Here is a 4024-nt window from a genome sequence, read left to right as displayed (position 1 = left end):
GGCAAAAACTGTTACAGCTTGGCTGGGAGGTTCTGATTCATTTGCTGTATTTACCAGACATTGCACCTTTGGATTTCCATTTATTTAGGTCTTTACAAAATTCTCTTAATGGAAAAAATTTCAGTTCCCTGGAAGAATGTAAAAGGCATCTTGAACAGTTCTTTGCTTAAAAAGATAAAAATTTGGGGGGCTTCCCTGGTGGTGCAGTGGTTAAGAATCCGCCTGCCAATGCAGCAGACACGGGTTCGAGCCCTGGTCCAGGAGGATCCCACATGCCGCGGAGCAACTAAGCCCGTGTGCTACAAATACTGAGCCTGCGCTCTAGAGCCTGCGAGCCACAACTGCTGAAGCCCGCGTGCCTAGAGCCCGTGCTCTGCAACAAGAGAAGCCTCTGCTCTCTGCAACTAGAGAAAAGCCCACGCGTAGCAACAAAGACCCAACGCAGCCAAAAATAAATAAAAAAGTTTTGGGAAGACGGAATTATGAAGTTGCCTGAAAAATGGCAGAAGGTAGGGGAACAAAAGGGTGAATACATTGTTCGATAAAGTTCTTGGTGAAAATGAAAAATGTGTCTTTTATTTTTACTTAAAAACCGAAGGCACTTTTTGGCCAACCCAATAGTACTTGACCAGTTAGTGACAAGACCCGGGTTTGGATTACCCTTCGGATTTAATAGGCGCGATGGATATTAGAGCATTTTAGAAGTACCCCAGTTGCTGCTATTTAATTGGAAAAGGAAACACCATTGTGTTTGAGGGTAACCATAATAAGAGCATGTTTTTTAATATTAATTTTTTTAAGGATACGTGTTTTGATTTATATTGTTAGATTTGCTTACAAAGGATATGTGGCCAATTTACAGTAAGGAAGATGTCTCTGTAATTGTTTTTGCCTTATCTCTTTTCCTTTCAATATTTTTGGCAGGACTCAGTAACCTAGCAGCCTCCTACTTGAGTCCAGTAAGATCTTTCATGCCGCAGATGCCGAAGTTGCTGAAGTCTCTCTTCCCCGTCCGCGACGAGAAAAGGGGCAAACAGCCATCTCCCCTCACACATCAGGTAAAAGCGTCACGAAAGCAACAGTGCCCGTGCTTCTAATAGGTTGCTGGCGCAGTGATGCTCTGTGCTGCGCTGAAGCTGGAAGGAGAGGGTAGCAGCACTGGGGGCGTCAGGGCTGGGCTTTCAGACCTGGTAAAAGCTCTGATAATTTCTCTTCCACTCTCCTCGGAGATAACAGAGCTGTTTAAACGCACTGACGCTCTCAATCCTTTTTGCTTTTAAAAAATGCCAAGTACGCTACTAATGTGATTTATGGTCATATCACTTAGAGCAACAATAGTGAAATTTATGAAGTGCACTTAGTGTTGTTTGTGTATTGCCAAACAGAAAATGTAATTCTATTTTTAATTCTTGATTTCGTTTCTTATTTCACACAATTTTACATCATCCCTGTCCTTGCCGCTCAACCTCTTTTTTCCTCTACTGTGGTTTACCTGTTCTTTCACTGAAATAGTAAAAGTGATAACTTGTCTTATTTCCCCTTTTTATTAAAACTCGCTACCTGGCCTTAGAAGAAGTTTTAGAGAAGATGTTAAAGGGTTTTCGAAATAATCAGGAAGCTGCTCTTGTGTGATGGTGCATGGGAAGCCTGTTGGAAATGCAATTTTTAGCCTCATATAGGTGTGAATTCAGCAGAAAATGATAAATGAGGATTTATTTATACTCATTCAAAAACACATACAGTGCAAGTTCAGTTGTTGAAATAGGTCTTTTGACATCAGCTTCTCCACATTCACTTAAACATTCTACTTGCAAAAATGTAGGTGAGTCTCCTTGCCTGAGACCTTAACTATTTAAAAGACTTTTCTAAGTTTATGAGTGCATATTCAAGGGGGATGGTGTTAGTTTTGTAAGGTTGCTGTGCAGATACATAATTTTTTCATTCTAGGATTATATGAGCATATATATCAGCATAGATGCACACATATTGTATGAAAAAAATTAAACATCGAGATTTTTGGAGATGTTTAAATTTAACTGGGCACTAACGGGTGCTTGACAGTTATCAAAATGAATCTGAGATGGCTAGAGCTTAAAAGAAATAGCAAGTCTCATATTTGGTGGGGGTGAGGGTAGGCAAAAAAGATTTTGCCAAGGGTTCGTTATAGCATACGTTATTCTGTTCTAAACTGCTACATCGTTGTTTCACAAAGTATGATTCATTTACTGTTTGTGCCAGAATTTCCATGGTAGCTTTTTAAAAAGGTAACTTTATAAAAATACAGCCCGGGGGCTTGCCTGGTGGCACAGTGGTTGAGAGTCCGCCTGCTGATGCAGGGGACGCGGGTTAGTGCCCCGGTCCAGGAAGATCCCACATGCCGCGGAGCGGCTAGGCGAGCCTTCGCGTCCGGAGCCTGTGCTCCGCAACGGGAGAGGCCACGACAGTGAGAGGCCCGCGTACCGCAAAAAGAAAAAAAAAAAAAAAATACAGCCCGACCTTAAAAAAGTATAACTCATACCTCACCTTGGGGCATCTAATAATCTGCATTTATAAGCACCCAAGGTGATTCTTATTCACATTAAAGTTTGATACCCACTGTTTTTCAATTGCTGTTTGGTGAAGACAGAGTTACATAAGTTAAAGGAAATTGGGACGGTATTAGAAGTCATTGAATCAGGCTACCATTGTTATAATTATCAGCTACTTTAAGCTTTTGATGTAGCAAGTCAAATCACCTGCTACCATAAGAAGTTACTTTTACTGTTTTGCCAGTGAGTGATTGGTTCCTTCGGATATGAGAGGAACAGCAGTGGTTTAGAAAGAAATCTAGTGATTGGTGGATAATCGCAATTTGTACTATCCAGCTTAAGAGAGGCAATCTTGAAATATTTTGAAGATATCTTAAGAATATTTGTTCATTCAGTTTACTTTTTTTGAGCATATATGAGCAAAGGTGTTACAAAAAGTGGCCCCAAGTGCTGCATAGTTCAGAAATAAATGAGAATGTCAGTGCAGAAGTGGCCTTAACAAAGGTGCTCAGTGGTGGAGCTAAACTGTTCCATCTGGTTGGTGAAATCCCCACTGCCTTGAAGGACCGTTTCTCAAGGTCACCAGAGCTCCATCTTGCCTGCACTTCTCAGTCCTCATCTGACTTGACAGTCGTGCAGGAAACATCTGTGTCTCTGGGCTTTAGCGCTTAGCGCTGAGTTTGCCTGGCTTCCCTTCTGTTGGCTGGCTCAGTCTTTCTCAGTTGCCTTTTCTGGGACCCTTTATTCCACCAAGCCGCTGATATTCAGGTGTTCCAGAGCTCCCTCCCAGGTAATCTCATCCAGCTCTGTGGCTTTTAACTCTTTATGCATTGATGATGCTCACATTTCTATCTCCAGCCCAGGCTTTGCCCCCTGAGCTCTGGCCTCGTGGAGCTAACCGCCTGTTCAGCTTTTCCACTTACAAATCCATTAGACAGTAACATTTTACAAGTTAAAAGCATTACTCCTGGTTTCAGCTCCCAAGTCTGTCTACTCCCAGCACACAAAATACTTACAAAATACATGCCCATCTCAGCGTGTATAGCACAAGTTGCACTAGTTGCTTCACCTCATAAATAGTCCATCAGTAAAATTTTGTGGGTACCACTTTCAATCCGGTGACTTCTCGCCATCTCCATTTCTCATCACTCATCCATGCCATTGTCTCTTGCCTTGACTATGCAGCAGCCTATCAATTGGTCTACCTGACGCTTTTTGCCTCACACAGTCTTGTCATTCACAGAGAAGCCAGAGTGAGCTCCCAAGGCCTTACATTAGTTCATGGCTTGAAACCTTCCACTGCTTCTCTTTGAATAAAATCTGTTCCTTACTGTGGTTTACAGTGTCCTATGTGATCTAGCCCCCTGACTTTTAATCTTTATTCCCTTTATTTTATTTTATTATTTATTTATTTATTTATTTATTTATTTTTGGCTGTGTTGGGTCTTTGTTGCTGCGCGCGGGCTTTCTCTAGTTGCGGTGCGCGGGCTTCTCAT

The 4024-nt window shown here is 41.9% G+C and overlaps 1 protein-coding gene and 1 long non-coding RNA gene across 2 annotated transcripts in view; both read left to right on the top strand.

Moving 5' to 3' along the window:
* Positions 1-4024, top strand: part of KIF13B (kinesin family member 13B) — a 200266-nt gene that overhangs the window by 169127 nt on the left and 27115 nt on the right. The window lies entirely within an intron of this gene.
* The window catches only part of LOC129392428 (uncharacterized), an 11241-nt gene continuing 7735 nt past the window's right edge, over positions 519-4024 (top strand). The window contains exon 1 of the long non-coding RNA XR_008618286.1: positions 519-1058. This is a non-coding gene — a long non-coding RNA (uncharacterized lncRNA). The remainder of the gene's footprint in view (positions 1059-4024) is intronic.

This window comes from Physeter macrocephalus, chromosome 9 (genome assembly GCF_002837175.3).
Source record: "Physeter macrocephalus isolate SW-GA chromosome 9, ASM283717v5, whole genome shotgun sequence".
Classification (NCBI taxonomy): Eukaryota; Metazoa; Chordata; class Mammalia; order Artiodactyla; family Physeteridae; genus Physeter; species Physeter macrocephalus.
The sequence above is the reverse complement of the archived record's forward strand: the minus strand, read 5'-3'. Positions and strand labels throughout refer to the sequence as shown.